Raw genomic sequence first — 20,555 nt, 5'->3', positions numbered from 1 at the left:
AGCTCTGCTAAAGCAGAGCCACCAAAAATTCCCAGTCACTCTTGACTGTTCCTCTCCACGGAAATCTTTAGTAAAAGGCGAAAGATTTATTCACTCTGAAGAGAAACCAGAGGATGCCCTCCTGGCCCTGCCCAGGCCCTGCCCTGCATGGAGGCTCCTCTGCAGCACAGGGTGACCTGGCTCATCCCCAGTTTCACCCTGTGCTGTCCCCAGACAGGTCCCCTGGCAGAGTCACAGCCCAGTCCCGTGTCCCCACCCAAGTGTTCCCACGGCAAAAATGGGAATTTGGAGCAGAGCTGTACTGCTGGCCCGCAGTGCACACTGGGTATGCAAATTAGCTGAATGCTAATGAGGCACAGGTAATGAGCTCTAGGGAAACATGAGACGAGTGCCTTTTGTCAGCTGGACAGAGCCTGGGCTGGCTCAGCTCAGCTCCTGTTCCAACCCACACAGAATGCCAGCAGGGGCTGGGTGGGAAGGGACCTTAAATCCCACCCAGTGCCACCCGTGCCGTGGCAGGGACACCTCCCACTGTCCCAGGGGGCTCCAAGCCCTGTCCAGCCTGGCCTGGGACACTGCCAGGGATCCAGGGACATCCTGGGAGCCCCTGCTAATGCAGAAAATGAGACTCTTTTGGGTGTATCTGGTGACAATCTTTGTGACTGGGCTGCTGGCAGGGGCACATCAGCTCTATGCCTTGAGTTAGATGGTCCAGGGAACAGACACTTTGCAAAGGTTATTTTAATTTAAAAAAAAAAAAATCTTTTGGAGCATGTGAAGCAGGGGGAGAATCTGTGCTGGAAGGCAGCAACTCCAGCTCAATGATTTGAGAAAAAAAATCTCAGAGCAATGCCTGTGATCCCTGAGCAGGGCTACTCAGAAGGATAACCAAGGAGGCAAAGAATGTGTTAGTTAGAAAGGGTTTTTATGGCTTAGAGCAAAGGATAAACCCCCCCCAAACAAGAAGATGTTTTTACCAAGCACAAAGATAGCACAGGCAAACAAGGCAGCAAATGGTGCAAGCAGAAAAAAGGGCTCAGAATTTTCCACTGCAAGAAAACCGGAAAATAAGTTCTAGCTTAAACTGCAAAGTACTAATTTTGAGTGATTGGGGAACAGTAACATGAATATGGTAATTATAGCAGTTATGATAGGCTACAGATAAAAATTAACGTTTGGATTGGTTCTACTGTATGAAGATTCTCAGCAAAGAGAAGTTTATAATGCATTGTAACCAAACCAAAGGGTCTTCAGGCCTGCCTGCAGCTGGAGCTGACAGCTGTGGGCACAGTTCTGTCGCCCACCATCCTGGACTGCTGTAACATCAGTATAATATAAAATCAATTAAATAAAATAAACTGCATTTTGGAGAGCCCCTGGAGTCCCACATCCCTCATTCAGGCTCTCACACTCCCACCTGGACCTATTGCAGTGGTTTCAGAGGAGGCTCCAGAGATGCTCCAAGGGCTGCAGCCCCTCTGCTCTGGAGCTGGGGATGCTCACCTGGACAGAAGGAGGCTCCAGGGAGAGCTCAGAGCCCCTGCCAGGGCCCAAAGGGGCTGATGGAGAAGGAGGTGTGTGATTTTACCCCAGCAGATACTGATAGTATGAGGGGAAATGGACTTAAACTAAACCTGGGAGATTTAGGAGGGATATTGCGCAGAAATTCTTTATTGTGAGGGTGGGGAGGCCCTGGCACAGGGTGCCCAGAGCAGCTGTGGCTGCCCCTGGATCCCTGGAATGTCCCAGGCCAGGCTGGACAGGGCTTGGAGCCCCCAGGGACAGTGGGAGGTGTCCCTGCCATGGCACGGGTGGCACTGGGTGGGATTTAAGGTCCCTTCCCGCCCAGCCCCTCCTGGCATTCTGTGTTGGTTGGAACAGGAGCTGAGCTGAGCCAGCCCAGGCTCTGTCCAGCTGACAAAAGGCACTGGTCTCATGTTTCCCTAGAGCTCATTACCTGTGCCTCATTAGCATTCAGCTAATTTGCATACCCAGGGTGCACTGCGGGCCAGCAGCACAGCTCTGCTCCAAATTCCCATTTTTGCCGTGGGAACACTTGGGTGGAGACACGGGACTGGGCTGTGACCCTGCCAGGGGACCCGTCTGGGTCCAGCACACGGTGAAACTGGGGGTGGAAAAGGTGACCGTGGCCTTCAGAGGAGCCTCCATGCAGGGCAGGGCCTGGGCAGGGCCAGGAGGGCATCCTCTGGTTTCTCTTCAGAGCGAATAAATCTTTCGCCTTTTACTAAAGATTTCCGTGGAGAGGAACAGTCAGGAGTGACTGGGAATTTTTGGTGGCTCTGCTTTAGCAGAGCTCCTCTTTTATTGGTTAAAGATTAGAGTGATTCATGGGAAGTATTGTAGAGAGGGAGCTGGAATGGGTTGGGTACCATCCCAGCCTGTTCACATAGAAGCTGTGGCTGCCCCTGGATCCCTGGAAGTGCCCAAGGCTGGGCTAGACAGGGCTTGGAGCAACCTGGGATTGTGGAAATTGTCCTTTCTCATGGCTGGGGGTGGAACGGGATGATCTTTAAAGTCCTTTCCAACCCAAACCATTCTTTGTCTCTGTTCTTGCCTCTGAAGAAGCCCCTGTGCCAAGGGGAAGAATTAGCTCCTCCTATAGGGATGTACATCCAAAATTATGGGTAAGATTTGCCAGGTTAAGGCTGTGTATTTACCAAAGTGGCACCTTTATCTTGAATTCAATATGCCCACTCTTTGGGACTGCTTTCCCCGTAACTAATTTTTAAGGTTATAAAAGGAAGACTTTAGACCATTCACACCCCTCTCCTTCAAGAAATTAGTTTTCTGCCTTAATTTTTTTGCATGCCTTTATTTCCTGCCTTCATTTCCCCTGCTTTTGAAAGGAGCAGAATTTTCTGTTTGCACAAATGAAACCCAGGGTGACAAATTTTCCCTCCCAGAAAACCCCTCCATGTCCGGGTGAAGTGTGGCATCTGTCTGAGAGCACAGGGAAACGTTTTTATGTGTTCACAATATCCCAGAGTCAGTTCCTGCTGCATTAATTGGGACCCGGAGCATAGCACTGAATTTATTTGGAATAATAAATTGAAATGTCCCAGGTGGGAAGTGTCCAGGGCACACTGCACACACAGGATGAGATGCCTGGCTTGCAAGGTCCTGGCTTGGTGTTTGGCTGCCAACAAATCAATGCTGGCATCTTGGCAGTGTTGTAAACACCACAGACATCCCATCTTTTCCTTTGGCTCCTGCCCCAGAAGCCCCTCTTGTCATCATCTCTTGGTCATTCTCCCCAGACACAATTTGGATGCATTTCTGGCTGTGGTCACCTTGCTGATCTGGAGGCTCTAAAAGCACCTTGAAGACTGCATGTACATCCCTGATGAGTGGAAAAGGCTGGAGGGAAAGATGCTTGGTTTACAGGCTGTTAAAAATGAAAATAAACTGTGTTGCATTGGATCTGTGGGCGGTGGATGATTGTTCTCTGCAAAGGCAGAGTTTGGAGGGAGAGAACATTCCCACATCTGCTGTGGGAGATGCAAACTGTCCCTCCATGGCACAGAGTCAGAGCCACTCATCCCTCACATGAGTGGGATGAGGTGGAACAAAATTTGAGGGGAATTTGCATCACCAGGCTCACATTTTCCCTACAGCTTTTCATGGTTTAGGCCTCCAAACCCAGCCTGGCTACCCAAAGCAGACTCCTGCTTTTAAACTGCACTGAAATTAAGGGACAGAGATTCCCCCACAGGAGGCCTGGGATGCTCAGTGTCAGTGCCCAGCCAGAATTAACATGCAACCTGCAACCAAGAGGCTGCCAGGGACAAACAGCAGCTTTGAAGGTCACCTCTCCTTCAAGTAAATAAGTAAATAGCAAATAAGAAGTCAGGCAGCAATGAATAAAACAGAGACATTCCACTGGCTTGGACTTGATTTTTTTTTTAGTTTTTTCCCTGCTCTTTTCACTTTCATATCCTCAAAGGTTGGTGCTAACAGGAGACCCCTCTTATTGCTCATGCACATTGCAGCACCCTGGCCATCCCAGAGGCCCGGAGACCAGCCCAGAACCCAACTGGGAGCACAAATCCACAAATCCTGTCATCCCCACAGCTGATGTCAGTCCTTCTGCCAGTCCCAGCCCATGGCAGGTAGCAGGATGCTCTGCAAATACTGGGTTTCCCTCTTAGACCACTGTAGTAGATGAGTGACCCCCATCCAGGGAATAATGTGCTCTGACTCCATGATTCAGGAACGCTGAACAAATGCTTTATTGAGCTACACCATATTACAGTAATACTATACTAAATTACATACTAAAGAGAAGCTACAATAAAGAATATTTGTGGAATTCACATTCCCTGAACCTGAGACAAGCAGAGAAAAGAATAATCAAAACAATTCTCTCCTCATTTGCTGCTCCTGTGTTGTTCACAAGTGGAATGCATTGTGGAAGATTGTTTACCTGAACAGAATTGGATTCTGGTGTGAGTGTTTGGATTCACTGACCAATTGAATCCAGGTGTGTGTGTTAGGACAGTCACGAGATTCTGTGCAGGGTTGAGTGCTTGGCAGATTCAATTTGGATGTGATGTAGCATGGTGTAATATAATATAGAATAATAGAGTATAATAAAGAATAATAGAGTATAATAATCTAATAATATAATAAAGAATAAATATAATAATATATTATTCGTTAATATACTATATTATTCTTGACTGACTTCTTATTTCTGATAAGATGGAGTCCTCTTCATCATTCCTCCCAGACTTGGGGCAAAAATATCACCAATAAATACTAAAGAGATACTATGTTAAAGAATACTAAAGAGATACTATACTAAAAAGATATTCAAGACAAACCCAGGACTGCCTCCAACCATTGCAACACAGCTTTTACCCAACTGGCCAGTCAATCCAAACAACCCTCACCTTCAGCAAACAATCTCCATAACACATTCCACATGTGCCAAACAACAGGAGCAGCAAGAAGAAATAAGAATTGCTTTGTCTTCTTCTCTGAGCTTCTCACTGCCTTCCTCAGGAGTAATCTTGGGAGACAGAATTTCAATTACCACAGACCACAGTCTTTGCCTTTTACACCACAATCCCCCTTGCTGAAGGGACGTGGTGGTGCCAGGTGTTTGTTTTCCTGCTCCTCCCTGCCGTGTCTAATGAGATCCTGGCTCTGCAAAGCTCAGAGTTGACTTTTTCCAGCAGTTCCTGCAGCTTGGCCACATGGCCAGGGACGAGACAGTCTGAAATCACACAGGAAGCTGTGCCAGAGCTATTTCTGATTGTTTTGGTGCCATGCTGGACCCATCTGCTGCCTCTGAAGGGCTGCTCACAGGAGAAGTGCAGGAGATGGAGACTTGTTCAGCTCTTTCTTCTCGAGCAGAGAGGCTCACAGCCAAAGGAGGGCTGTGCCTCACCTCTCAGAGAGCTCAGGCTCTCGGGCACCCATCTATGATTAAATAATCAGTAATTTTCATCTTCCTTCCTCATTTTTTTTTTTAAATTTATGAGCCACATCCAGTGGCTCTCTGCAGGCAGGAATCTGGGTAAGCTGACAGGACAGTTTCCCAGGGATGCTCTCCATGTGTAGATGCTGCACCAATCGAGCCCAGTGCTGTCCCAAAAGGGACAATGCTCACTCAGGCAAATTTTTGTCACGCTCCAGCACATAAAACTCATTTCCTGGCATCAGACTTGGACAACAACACATTCAGGGCCATGGCATTCCTAGCTGCCAACCAGCCCAGCCTTAGCAGGGACTCAATATTTTGCCCTCGTCACTGGCTGCTCCCACATGCAGTCCAGCAGAAGCCAGAGGTGGATGACAGGGAAGTTTTTTCCTCTGAAAGAAATGCACCCTCAGAACATGCTCATATTCACAGATCTTGTCCTTTTTGGTCTGCCTGTCACTGACACTTTTGAAATGAGACCAAACCATCCAGCTGAAGTTGAAGAGGTTCAGGACACTCAATCAGCATCTCATATTGCTGCTCTCCACCTCTCCCTTTTCTGCTGGGTAGATTTATATATCTATAAAAATGTGGGATCCCATATGCTTTAGGATCCCTGGCCAGCAATGTGAAGAGGAGGTCTCATTCCCCAGCAGTGTGAAGAGGAGCTCTCCATATTCTATGGAGAAATTCCATGTTTCCCTGCAGGCTTGCAACCACGGAGTTCACCCTGCAGTGCAAGGAAAAGCAGGATGCCTGTTTAGGGTAAACCCTAGCCTTGAACCCCATATAGCAAAAAACTATAACTTCTAGAAGCAATGGAAAGAGCATCCCTGAGGGAGTGAGGGACAGTGGGAACAGGCAACAGAACTTGTAGACACTCTAGGAATAAACAATTTTTTAATTATTATTATTATTAAAGAATTACTAGGTTTTTTATTAAAGAAATAAAGATGTTTTCTTCTTTCTGTTGTAGCAGGAAGATGTCTCAATTTCTTCACATTACAATGAACAGGGTGCCCAGAGAAGCTGTGGCTGCCCTGGATCCCTGGAAGTGTCCAAGGCCAGGTTGGATGGGGCTTGGAGCAGCCTGGGACGGTGGAAGATGTTCCTGTCCATGGCAGGGAGTTGGAACTTGGATGATCTTTAAGGTCACACCCAAACCATTCCATGATTCCATGATAACAAACCCTTTTCCCATGGGTTAATACCTGTGATGGCCAATGCTGGGAACAACCAGGCTGACATCTGGGTTAAACATCTGGGTTAAACATCTGCTAACTCCTCACCTCATGGACACATCCATCACCTCAGGCTGATCCACCCCTCCAAGCAGCTCCCTCCCAGCCCTGCTCTGAGATGTTCCCACCAGGAACATTGTCACTTCCAGCTTTCCCAGTGGCCCAGGAAGGACAATGAGGATGCCAATATAAATCAGAACCCACCAAAGCTCTCCATTCTCTACCTGCAGCTGTGATGGGGTGGCTCCAGGCAAGACCCTCCCTACATAGTGGCAGTGCCTGTGTCCCCCAAAACTGGCAGGAGTTGTCTCCTAGAAAGTGGAAAGTGGCTGGCAGGAGACCAGGAGATCTTGTCCTGATTTCCTCACTATTGACTCTTCCCCAATTAACATGATAATTGTTACCCCATGGGCCAGACATGATTAATCAGTAATTTTCCTCTTCCTTCCTAAGTTTTTTTTTTTTTTGGTTTTTTTTTTTTTTTTTTTTTTATTTAAGAGCAGCTGGGAAATGTCATTCTCTCCTCCAGCAGAGTTTGAAAGCTCCTCCATCTGGACAATCAAATTCCTGATGTAAACACAGGGAAAGGAGGAGGGGCCAGAAGAATGAGGATCCCCAGGGAGCACCTCCACACCCCTCCTGTCCCTGCCTGAGGAGGCTTTCTTCCCCTTCCCTCATTGTCCTGTTCTTTAGGAGCAGAGCCAGACACTCCACTGAAGGGGAACTGAGTAAGTGACTGTAAATTGAAATTAACATCCAGCAGCAAGGAGTACAAAGCCATGATTAACGGCCTTTTAATGCTCCACTGTTCCACACTCAGAGCGCTTTGTTTTAATGGTGCATGTGGGGCATGGAGGATGAAAAGAGAGTGGATGTGAAACCAGAGCACATCTCAGGAATTCTCACCTTTAAGGAGAGATAATCCAGCACTCTTTAGCTTAGAATTACACAGAGAAGCTTCATATCCACCTCATCTCATCAAGTGCATCACAACTAAAAATGGAAAGGAGCAAAGTCATTAAAAGAAATGTCCTCTAACCAGCACTTACCCAGATAATTGTTTTTCTGCTTTGGGTTTAATTATAATGTGGACCAATTGATTAATTGAGTAAGTTTCTGTAACCTCCTCCACCCTTGCCCTAAGGAAGGCTCCAGTCAGACTTGCTGAATGATAATTATTTGTCTTTCAGCCTGTTTTAAGAGTTACAGCTTCTTCAGGGCCCTGTCCATGGGTAACACTTCCAGCTGTTCATCATTCCATGTGTTGAAATGTGCCAATAATTATCCACATCTCTTTGCCACGGGAAAACTTGGAAAAGCCACGCAGGCAGCAGTCATTCTTAAACAATCCTCTTCTGTTTTTCTTTTTTCTTTTTTTTTTTTTAATTAAAAACTGCCTCCTAAAAGCATTTTCAAATAACTTCTGTCCAAGAACATGATCACACCACGCTCAAGTTTATCCAGTGTGACTGCAGCCAGCACCTAATGACACGTTGTGATTTGCAGCAGGGATGATCAAGGTCAAACTGGAATGAAAGTGTGATCAAGTGAGATAGTTATTAGTGAGATAGTTATTAGTAAGTGAGATACTTATTAATGATCCCCTCAGCTCTTGGAATAGCTACTCCACCTGCTGTTCTGTGATGCAGAGTGGACCTTTCCTCATGATCCAGTCTGGATGACTTTTGGAAAAATGAATCAGGTCCTTCAGGCATTATCTTGACTGTGATAACTCAGATTATTGATTCCCTTGGAGCAGCTTTTCCCTTTGGGAGGACAGGGTAGGATGAGGAGTTAATGTGGTGATGTCCACACATAGATTCCTGCAGCTGCTGGGATGAGCTCCATCCTTCCACTCAGGCTAACCACACAGCCTTTGGCTTTTGGGAAGAATCTGCTAAAAAACCCTCCTGCTCAATAATGCACTGCAAAAGGTCTCTGGTGATGCACATCCCTGCATTTCCTTCGGGATAAACTCCTGCTAAAGGAATAATCTGCATCAAAGACAGACTGTTGGAAAGAGAGCAACAATACAACAACATCAAACTTGGCAAGTGGCTCCTCCAGGAAACCAAAGCACTTTGAATTTTACTGCTCCCCACCACACTGACCCTGCTGAGGTTTCTGGGTTTTATTTTGCAGGAACAAGTACAGGGAGATTTATACCGGGGTATATTGCTTGACACAAATTGAATGGTGGGTATAATTATGTATAAAAGTTCTCTTGTTGCAGAAAAAAAAAATTTAAAAATCTGGTTTGTGGGTTAAAAAAGGAAAACAAAGCCAGTCCATTCCACAGTCAGACAGAGGAGATGTTTGTTAGCTCTGCTATTGATCAGTAACTATGGCAAAGCTCTAATGTGAGTTTAATACAAGGAGTAACTGAATGATCTCATTGCAGGATGCACGATCCAGAGCAGGATTTGAGCTGCTGATGGTCAAATCTTTGCCCTCCTCTGCTCCCCTTGTAAACATCTCCTGGCAGAAACTCCTTGACAGTCTCTTGGTGCAGCTGGTAGCCCTGGATTCCCAGCTGGTTCCCCTGGGGAGTGCAGAGGTCCAGCTGGTTTTTCTGGAACAGAAGCTCTTCTGGAGCATCCCACACCGTTCTGGATGGCAGAATGTGCACAGCACTGCTTCCATCCCAGCTGGGAAAGCTGACAGCACTGGGAACTCTACCAAGCACAGGAATAGCAAACAGGATGCTGTGATGGCTGACAAAGGCAGGGAAATATCCAAAGGAGGCAAATCACCAGCCCGTGTAGCCCATAAACCTGATGGCACCACAATTTTGGAATTTTGGAATCGATAGTTCACCACCACAGGCTATCTGTCATTTGGGATCTACCTGTGGCCTCTTCAGGCCCCAGTGCCCTGACAACTTTTTAAGAGATTTTGGGGTTTTAGGAGGTTTTGGGTTTCTCCTTGGGAAAACTTTGGCAAAGCAGGAGGACACATATTCCATGAGTGGTGTTATTTTCATGGCAGTGCTGCTGATGGTACCAGGAAGGGTTTGCAAACAGCAGGAACACTTGTTGTAGGGTAAGAGGCTCATCAGTGATTTGATGAAGCCTGAAAACACATCCCATGTCCCAACACACTGCTCAGGAATCACTGGCAAGGACTGAGGACAGCTTTTCTCTGCCGTGCTCTTACCAGAGCTTTGGGTTTTTGCAGTAAAATTGTGATTCTCCCCCCTTTCTAAGATGGGGAAGGTACCTGTACCAGCTCACTGCTGCTCTCCCTCCATCTCATCCCATTTATGCTGATACCACTCACTCACATCCACACACAGATGTGGTCCTCACAGTTTTCCCTTGTGAAAATGGAAAGTATTCCAAAATGGAAGGTATTCCACCTGGGAGGCATGGAATGGATTATACCAGTCTGGCACATCAGATCCTGATGACTGAAAAATGCAGAAGACTCATAAATTTCAGAATTCTCATGCCTGAACCATTCTCCCTGCTGTCTTGGTCAAGATCTCTGGATGTTTTGGAAGAGAGACAACTTGCCAAAGTGGAATAATTTGCACTTCAGTGTAAGCTGAATTCATCCTGAGTGCTGCTCTTTCTCTAATTTTCCTGTAAGTGTCAACTCCATCCATGTATTTATGAACAGGAGACCTCCCTGACAGAAAATCAGCGTAGTTAGAGAGATAGAGAATGCTGAGGTTGTGGAATCATGGAATGGTTTGGGTTGGAAAGGACCTTAAAGATCATTTAGTTCCAACTCCCTGCCATGGCAGGGACACCTTCCACTATCCCAGGGTGCTCCAAGCCCTTTCCAGCCTGGCCTTGGACACTTCCAGGGATCCAGGGGCAGCCACAGCTGCTCTGGGCACCCTGTGCCAGGGCCTCACCACCCTCACAGGGAAGAATTTCTTCTTAAAAATCCAATCTAACCCTATTCTCTGTCAATCTAAAGCCATTACCCCATCCTGTCCCCTCTGCTCTTGCCCATCACCCTCTGCTCTCTCTGTCTCTGCAGGAACCACCCAGTCCATCATGGCACCAACCTTCCCCTGCTGCTCCGACCCTGTTTATCACCTCTGCCTTAACTTCCCTTTTTGTCCCAGCCCTCCCCTGCTGACAAGGGGTGTGATGGTGTTTGCAGGGGTCCCAGGATGAGGGAAGAGATGAGAATGTTGACTCCATGTTTCAGAAGGCTGATTTATTATTTTATGATATATATTATATTACAACTATACTAAAAGAATAGAAGAAAGGATTTCATCAGAAGGCTAGCTAAGAATAGAAAAAGAATGAAAACAAAGGCTTGTGACTGACCAGACAGTCTGGACAGCTGGACTGTGATTGGCCATTAATTAGAAACAACCACATGAGACCAATTACAGATCCACCTGTTGCATTCCACAGCAGCAGATAACCATTGTTTACCTTTTGTTCCTGAGGCTTTTCAGCTTCTCAGGAGGAAAAAATCCTAAGGAAAGGATTTTTCATAAAATGTGTCTGTAACAAAGGGGTCTCCATGGCTGTCACTTGCCAAGGGATCTCTCCTGCAGACATGATGTGTTACACGCTCCATTCATCACAGCCAGTGAGCAGATCTGCAAATTGCCTGGCCAGACCCACAGAGGGCCTGACAAACTGCACTGGAGAGCAGGCTCCTTCCCTCCAGTATTCATCTTCCCCTCCTCAGTCAGTCCCTGACTCTCCCCATCAGCTCTGCGGCTGTCCCAGGGCTCACTCCCACTCTCACCTCCCCACCACTCTGGTTTTATTTCCCTCATCTGCTTTGCTGTGATGACAATCTGAGATTCATGGCTCACTCCCAGCACAGGGACTCAGGACCCAGCAGCAACAGGCAAATAGATCATGTCCTAATGAAGGGAAGGTTCCTCTGAGCCACTCTGGCACCTCTGCCAGCAGTTCTTCACCAGGACAGCGCTGGGCACAATCCTATCAAAGATATTACAGCAAAGAGTTATTGGAGCATAAGTGGTGGCAATGATCAGCCCCTGACACCAAAAATAATGTGAATATTACTACTCCTAACAAAACAAACCTGTTCACGTGGCAGGCTGGTGAGTGGGCTGAGTTCCCATGGCAACTGTCGGGCGCTGGAGCTTGGAGGAAGAAAGTAAATATTCCGTTTGAAATGGTTCAGATTCCTGCCACAAAGTTCACACAGCATGGAAACATTCATCAGATCCCTTCGTTAGCAGCACAAAATGCCCCCCATCCCCCCTGGCAACTTCCCAAACTGAATTATCCATGTCTGCTGTGCCTTTGAGGGCTGAAATTCTCACAGAGGTTTTAGGGAAGGGGTTCCAGATGTTGGATGCTTTCACTCGAGCTGTCTGCCTGCTTCTCCCTGTCAGTCCTTCTTGCTGCTGGCTCCCAGATCCCTCCTAAGGTGGGAGCAGGAGCTTCATCAGGATTTCTGCTGCTCACTTGGGCAGCCCTGACCCCTCCCTGGGCAGCCCAGTGCTGCACACATCTGTGTTATTGTCACATTTTCTGAAAAATCCTCTTTGCCCAGGATTCTTCTCCTGGGAAGAAGCTAAGAAGCCTCAGAGAAAAATGACAACAATAATTATCTGATTCGCTTATCATGTGTTTCGCTACTTTAGAATGTAGCTTAGATTGTTTACGAACAGGTGAATATTTAATTAGTTCCATGTAAATTGCTTTAACTTAATGGCCAATCATGACCAGCTGTGTCAGGACTCTGGAAGGAGTCACAAGTTTTTATTATTCCTTCTTGTTAAGCCTTCTGTCTGTATCCTTCTCTTTCTTTAGTAAAGTTTTAGTATAGCATAATATAGCAATATGACATGACATGACATGACATGACGTGACATGACATAATATAATATAATATAATATAATATAATATAATATAATATAATATAATATAATATAATATAATATAATATAATATAATATAATATAATATAATATAATATAATATAATGTCATAAAATAATAAATCAGCCTTCTGAAACCATAGTCAGATTCATCTCTTCCCTCATCCTAAAATCCCTCACAAACACCACACATCTGGACTTCAAGACTTGTAGGGGGATAGAATATAAGAAAATAAAGATAGTGTAGAAAGTAATCTTACCCCTAAGGAGACAACTGTATGGAATCCCTGCAATAAGATGACAATAAGGACTAGCTTGGATTTCTCCAGAATTGTGGAATCTGGCCTTAAGGCTGCAAAAGACCTCCAATGTCATCAAGTCCAATTTGTGACCAAACAACAGCAACTAAACCGCAGCCCTGAGTGCCACATCCAGTCATTAGTGCCACCTCCAGCCATTAAAGTATTATTAAAGTATTGCCCAGGGCTGGGGATGGATGATTTGTGCCTTTGCCTCTCACACAACTCCTTCCAGGGGACACAGGAGTTGCTGGAATATTGATTTAACACAGTGAGAAAGAAATCCAGGACACTGCAATGCCAAGGACTCTGAGGGGGTTCTCACAGAAACAAATGTCCTCAGTGAACACTGTAGGGACAAACAAAATGGGTTTGGCTGTGGGATTTCCTTTGTGATGGAGCTAATGGTGTTTATCCTCAGAAGAAAGTGGAAATTGCAGCCCACAGGTTCACCTGCCTCTGTGCAGATCCACCCAAACTCTTCTGAGGAACTTTCTGGTGATGGCAGCTCATGGCTTGGGACAAAGCCAGTTGCACCCAGGAATTCTAATGGGGAAAAAATGTGATTAAGTCATCTTTCTGTAGTTTCAATGTACCACTTCTCCCCCAAGCCCCCTCCATCCCTCTCCCCTTTGATACCTTTTTTCCAGAAGGTGAAATAGCCTTTGACACCCAGAACAAGCACTCCTATATTGGATTGTTAAGGGGTTTGAATAGGAATGGCAGCACCCAGAACAAGCATTCCTATGTTGGATTTTTAAGGGATTTGAATGGGAATGGCAGCACCCAGAACAAGCATTCCTATGTTGGATTATTAAGGGATTTGAATAGGAGTGGCAGCACCCAGAACAAGCATTCCTATGTTGGATTATTAAGGGATTTGAATAGAGGAATTGGGGGGGGCAGCACCCAGAACAAGCATTTTCCTGTGTTGGATATTTAAGGGATTTGAATGGAATAGCAGCACCCACCTCAAGGATTAAAGGCAGCCCTGAAAGCTCAGCTCTGGCAGAAGGGATGGTCAGGAAATCCTTCTGCTCTCCACAACATGTAGGGTCAAGGACATGTGGTTGTCACCCATGCCTGAGATGTGTGTCCCCAGCATGGCCAGGAGGGTGGTGGGGACAAGGGGAGGTCACAGCACTCCTGAACCCACCAGAAAAAGGGAATTCAAGGTGTTTTTGGGGAATGCAGCCCCCCACCAGCCCACCCATGGCACCTGCAGGGTGCAAAGTGCCTGGAGAGATGAAGACCATCAGTTCTGCTCTGGAGCATGGCCAGATCCCTGTGTCAGTGCATAAAAACCACTGGGAATGAAAATAAATTTGATTTCGTATTTGGTTTGCAGGATCAGAGGGTCAGACATCCAGCCTGCCTCTGTGCCACATCCTTCTCTGTTCTGAGGAGGTGGAAAAAGAAAAATGCTTCACTTCTTTGCTGGGAAACAGAGACATAGTGACCTGTCCAGGGAAAGCAAGGAAAAGGAAGATTCACACATTTCATTAAAGGCTGGTGCCTGCAGCCACTTCTGCACTGTGCACCCTGTACATGGCTGAAAAATCACCTCTGTGAGGGAGAGCTGCTCCCAGGACAGCCCAGATTAATCAGGATCCAGGAGTTCCCATCTCCTCCTTGGCCATGAACTGGAGCTCCACATGCTGAGCTCTGACAGGAAATAAACTCAATTCATTCCAGCCAGGAAAACTGGGAATAGATCCAGACTTGAGTCTCTGTCCCCCAAACTCAGCCTGGCTGTGATTTACCTTCCCTTTCACATGGGAACCAGCAGTGCAGGAAAGTTCCTGGGGATAGGAACAGAAGTTCCTGCAGTGTTTTGGTGTTAGGAAGCTCCTGAAATAGTTTTAGTTTCAGTTTTTTAATTTTAGTTTCAGTTTGAGGGGTTTTTTTTAATTTTAGTTTTGGTTTTTTAATTTCAGTTTTAGTTTTTTAATTTCAGTTTCAGGTTTTCTTAGTTTTAGGTTGTTTTAGTATTTTAGTTTTAGTTTAAGTTTCAGTTTTTTAATTTTAGTTTCAGTTTTAGGTTTTTTTAGTTTTAGGGTTTTTGTTTTAGTTTTAGTTTTTTAGTTTTAGTTTTTAGTTTTAGTTCCAGTTTTAGATTGTTTTAGGTTTAGTTTTGGTTTTTTAGTTTTACTTTTAGTTTAGTTTTAGTTTTTGTTTTAGTTTTAGATTTAGTTTTAGTTTTTTAGTTTTAGTTTTAGTTTCAGTTTTAGGGTTTTTTTTTAGTTTTGGTTTTTTAGTTTTAGTTTTAGTTTTTAAATTTCAGTTTTAGTTTTTTAATTTCAGTTTCAGTTTTAGAATTTCTTAGTTTTAGGTTGTTTTAGTTTTAGTTTTAGTTTCATTTTAGTTTTAGTTTTAGTTTTTTAATTTTAGTTTCAGTTTTAGGGATTTTTTAGGTTTAGTTTTGGTTTTTTAATTTAATTTCAGTTTTAGGTAGTTTTAGTTTTTAGTTTTAGTTTTTAGTTTTAGTTTTAGTTTCAGTTTTTTAATTTTAATTTAATTTAATTTTTAATTTTAGTTTCAGTTTTAGAGATTTTTAATTTTAGTTTTAATTCAGTTTTAGTTTTAGTGTTTTCATTTTAATTTTTTTAGTTTTAGTTTTTTATTTTCATTTTAGTTTTAGTTATAGTTTTTTAATTTTAGTTTCAGTTTTAGGTGTTTTTAGTTTTAGTTTTTTAGTGTTAGTTTTAGTTTTAGTTTTCATGCCCTGATGCAATTCCCAGGCATGATTTGAGGCTTGGCCATGGATATGTACAGCCACCTCATGTAGCAGCTTTGGAACTGGGCTTTGTTTGTTTTTAGCTAATTTTCAGGGATCTGAATTAGTTATGGCACAAATACTGAAGAAAGAGATTTTACTGAACCCAAGGACTTCAGAACCAGCCTCTGGAGACACCAGAACTGCAGAAAGTTGGCGAAAAGAAGCTTCAAATTGGACTTATTTTCCAAGAAAAAAGCGGATGGGGCTTAACTTGTGTTTGTAAATGATGTCTCTGACTGGTGAGATTGTGATCAAAGGGAAATGTGACGGCTCCTGTGTGATGTTAGGGGGAAATCAGGCCAGGGAAGGGACAAGAAGGTGACCTGAGGACATGTGGCAGCAGGGAGGAACTGGGGGCAACAGCAGAGGCACAGAGTGTCAGCAGGCAGGGACAGAAGTGAGCAACCCTTCAGCCTGAGGATATCCAAGCTCCCACTCAGCTCCTAAAATTCATGGAGGGGGATTAAAGGCAGCATTAATATGTATGCAGCAGCGTGCTGCTCCTCTGTGATCTCCTGACTCCGGTATTTTTAGAAAATTTGGGTTGCTGAGGAGCAAAGCCTGTCCCTCAGGGTTTGTCTGCTTGTTGGGATCATTGCCCTGTCTAATGAAATTGGGAGAGGGAGGGGAGGACATTGACCATTATGGGGAAAAACTGGAATTAAAGGGTTGGGAGGAAGGGTCCCTCCTTTCAGCAAAGTTTCTCAGCCCAAATGTGTGGTTTGACCTCCTTGGCAGGGCTAAGAGGGCTCAGGGAGCTCTAAACTAGACAAAAGCAGCGCAAAACCTGTGGAGACCACAGCTAAAGGTGTGTGTGTGATGGGGCTTTTCTGGAGAAATAGAGCCCAATTAATTCAATATTATTTTCTGTCTCAGTCTGGCAGTGCTGGTCCAACCTTGGTCAAGTCAGGATCAAAGAGAGGAGTCCCAGCAATATTTTGGCTCCTGAGTGCTCAGGAGTCTCTCTCACATCCATTTTTGGGGACAAGGGATAAATCCAGATGTCTCCACCTCACTCTGGAGCTCAGGAGTCTCTCTCATATCCATTTTTGGGGACAAAGGACAAATCCAGATGTCTCCACCTTGCTTCAAACACTAGAGGAACACTTCCAGGGGTGGGACAGCCAGAGGATCTTCCTGAATTCCTACAAAATCCCTCTCAGGCATTCACAGGATCCCTCTGAGCCTCATATTCAGGGTTAAATTCCTGTGCATCAGTTCCTGCCTCTTGTCCTCCTGCTTGGAATCCTTGGGGTCCCTTAAACCCAGAATCTGTCCCAGGGTATTTGCCCTCACCCTCGACCCTGGGTTTCTCTAATTAATAAATTGTCTTCAGTGATGTAATCATAATTTTGAGCAGACATGATGTGCATTACTGACTTTTGAGAGGGTTCAAACACCAGCTCTGATTTTTGCCTCTCTCCATTATACCTTTTTTTGAAGTGTGCTGTGAAAATGTGTCACCCCTTGTGATTACACTAAGGGGAAAAAAATGCAGAAGTGACACAAATTACTAATTACTTTATTATGCAGTGATTAAAGGAAAAAAATAGGAAAAGAAAAGAATTAAAAGCCAGAAGTTGCTTCAGCAAATTCTATTTTTAAAGAAATAATTATTGAGTTTCAAATGTATTAAATTAGGTAATTCTCTGCCAGATTTCTTCCCCACTTTTAATCTTCATTCTTGGCTGCGTGGCTGGCTCTGCAGTCAGTGCCCTGGTGGGGTGATGTGCTCAGTCCCTTATTATTATTATTATTATTATTATTATTATTGTTGTTGTTGTTGTTGTTGTTATTAATATTATCATAATCACCATTAAAATCAAATTATCATTACAATTATCATTTTTATTATTGATAATATTGATACTATTGATATATGAATATATATTAATTATTAATAATCTAGTTGTCTATATTTTCTCCATAACTAACAGGCAAAACTAGTTAACATCATCTGGTCCTTCACAGGTAGCTCTTTTGAGTTTGGGTTTGTTATCTTTAATCTTTTGCTTGTTGCCAACAGACATAGCTAAGCAATTAATTTAAGGCATTTAGCTAGAGTTATGTGAGATGGTACTTATTAATTAATATGTATAATAATAATAATAATAATAATAATAATAATAATGAGAAGAAGAAGAAGAAGAAGAAGAAGAAGAAGAAGAAGAAGAAGAAGAAGAAGAAGAAGAAGTAGTATGGGCAAAACACAGAGCCTCTGAAACGAGTTGTGTGAGCACAGAGGGAGGTGTGAGCCCAAGAGAGCTCCTAGGCTGGAGAGACAGGGCAGCCTAAGCTCCCTCATTTTCCAGAGATGCCTCATTTCCTACAATTTTTATCCATGTGGTCAGATCACACCACAGATAAAAATCACTTTTGTGCCTGGCTGTGTGTTTCTGGAGGGTCTGAAGTGGGTCTCTGCCCTGGGTCTGGGAGGATCTGAGCTGCGAGGATTTCTCATTTTCACCACGGCAATGGTGAATTTTCCTCTTGCAGGGATGTGGGAAATCCAAGTGGGATGTTCTCACTAACTCCAAGGGAGATGCTCAGAGATCAGGGAAGCCAGCAGGGATGGAAAGGGTGTTGGAACAACTGAGCTGTGCCCATGGAGGAGCTCCCAGGCCACCTCCAGGACTCAGGGGAGCTGCAGATCATGGTGAGCATCCCAGGAGACAGCCCAGGATGTGCTGGTGATGCCCTGTGGAGACTGAGCTAGAGCAGAGGCTGGGCAGAGTTCCAGAATAAAGCAGGGATTTATTCACAGGATCTCCTCCATGGCTGCACCTTGGGCAGCACCAGAGCCCAGCCAGGGCTGCACCCAAGATGAACCAAAATGGCCCCAAAATGCACGAGCGCTCCCGGGGTCTCTCCCTGGGATCAGTTCTGCTCCATTTACACCTTGCAGTTCATTGTCCCATTCCAGCTTCAGCCCAGGCAGTCCCACCATGCTTGTTTTTCTCTCTCCAGCCCACGGTGTTTTATGTTTTTTGGGCCTGGATGGCTGTCCTTATTCTGAAGCTGAAAAAGGATTGTTTTGTCTGCCTACCCTGTGAAGAGAACTTGCTAACACTTAATGTGAAGCTCAGAGTTGCACACAAAAGCAGCACAGAATGTGAAAAATATAAAAGCTAAAACATTTGGGGAGGGATCAAGGCTGGAGGAGGTGACAGGCCCAGAATGTGGGTCCTGCTGAGGGGAAGGAACAGCTTAAAAATCAGGAGGAGAGATCTTGGTTAGTGGCAGGGTGGGAAGGTAGGAGTGTGAAGTCTGCTTGGAGATACCATTCCCCAATATCCTGGATCCAGTGAAAGACACTCAGGTTTCTTCTTGATGAGGTCTCAGGTTCAGGAGGGACAGCAGTGACTTTATCCCATCTGAAGATAATGGCAGTGACTTTATCCAACACAATGCATGAGGAATCTCAGCTCTCTAAGGATCAGCTCTATAAAATCCCCTTTCTCTCCAATCCCAGGCTGCAAGGAGATGTTTCCTGTCCCCCAGGATCCCAGCAATTCATGCTGGCAGTTTCACAGCTCTTCAGCAACCCTCTCTGCCAGGATAAGTGCTGCCTAACTTCATGCCAAGCTCACTAAGTCCTGTTTCTCTTTATTTTTTTCCTGTCATGCAGATTTTGGTGAGCCTGTGTCCCCCAGAATCTCCCAGGACCTCCCCTCTCCCCTTTCTCTGTAATTAAACAAGAACTGTTGACAGATGCTGTCGAAGCCAGTTTCAGCTCGCCAGAAATTTGCAGCAAATAATCAGAGGAGCTCAGAAATGAGAAGTCAGAAGAATTCAATTATAGGCAAGAGACAAATTCTCAGCAGCCCTAAAGTACCTTAATTCAGAGAAGCACCACTGACACCACACAAGAAAAAGGAAAAACAATGCCTTATTTTTATTTTCTCTGTGATGAGACACCAGAATAGAGAGTTTCACAAGGCTTTTTTTTTCTTTTTTTTCACTTTTTACCTTCAGATTTGGGTCATTTGCCTTGCACAGGGCGTCTGAGCTGGAGGATCTGCTATAAATCAGGGGATTTCAGTAAAAGAGGGTGCACACCCAAGTTTTGCCAGGGAAAAGCCACCAGGGAGACAAATGAGGTGTGGAAAAGGATAATGTTTGGAGTGAACTCCCTGACATAATTTTCCTTGCCAGGAGTTTGAAACACCACAGGGTCAGAAAGGATTTGTGGTGGACATTTCTCCAAGCAAGGAATTTGACAGATATTCCTGCTCTGCTGAACTTGCTTTGCTGACTGCTCCCTAAGTCCTTTAAACAATGCCGCTGTGATTTAAAATGTCACAATACCAAAAGCATCATAATTGCAAAAAACATTCTCATTAACAAAAAAGTTCTCCTTTCAAATTCCCCTATTCAGGCAGCTCTGTAAGCCTTTAATCCTTCAAGCACCAGTAAATGACATCTTTGCTAAGAATGGCCAGTTTACATCAGCTGGGGAGAGGCTGGGGAGGGGATCTGGGTTTGCAGATGGAGGGGGAAATGTTTTGTGTTGGCTCTCAACTTCCAAGAGAAATTCCTCTTTTCAAACTCACAGCCACAAGTTGAGAGGCTCAAAAGCTCAGGACCAAGATTCTGACATGATGATGATGGTGATGATGGTAAGAGGAAGTGATCTATCACAGAATCCCAGAATATCCTGAGTTGGAAGGGATTCCCAAAGATGAGCAAAGTCCAACTCCTGATCTTTTTCTGGAGGATGTGATTTTTAATTTGTGCCAGAGCATGGACAGGTCACATCCCTGGGCTCACGGGGAATTACCTGAGCAGGTCAGGAGGAGACATGAAAAATAATGGGGTTTTTGTGTCAGTGAGACCCAGCTACAACCTCAACCAAAATGAACCCAAATTCAGATTAAATTCTCCCAAATTGAGCTCCACTTGGTGCCCAGCTTCCAGAGTGGCCTATTTGTTGTCCTGTTTTTCCTCCAAAATCCAG

At 44.7% G+C, this 20,555-nt stretch overlaps 2 non-coding genes across 2 annotated transcripts; one reads left to right on the top strand and one right to left on the bottom strand.

The window, feature by feature from the left end:
* On the bottom strand, positions 1-115 carry LOC135442886 (U5 spliceosomal RNA). The gene has a single exon (XR_010438734.1). It is a non-coding gene; the product is annotated as a U5 spliceosomal RNA (small nuclear RNA).
* A 2,086-nt stretch (positions 116-2,201) lies between these two features.
* Positions 2,202-2,316, top strand: LOC135442885 (U5 spliceosomal RNA). The gene has a single exon (XR_010438733.1). It is a non-coding gene; the product is annotated as a U5 spliceosomal RNA (small nuclear RNA).
* Positions 2,317-20,555: the final 18,239 nt, after the last annotated feature.

The sequence above is a fragment of the Zonotrichia leucophrys genome, chromosome 1A (assembly GCF_028769735.1).
Source record: "Zonotrichia leucophrys gambelii isolate GWCS_2022_RI chromosome 1A, RI_Zleu_2.0, whole genome shotgun sequence".
Classification (NCBI taxonomy): domain Eukaryota; kingdom Metazoa; phylum Chordata; class Aves; order Passeriformes; family Passerellidae; genus Zonotrichia; species Zonotrichia leucophrys.
Note: the sequence above shows the minus strand (reverse complement) of the source record. Positions and strands in the feature narration are given on the sequence as shown.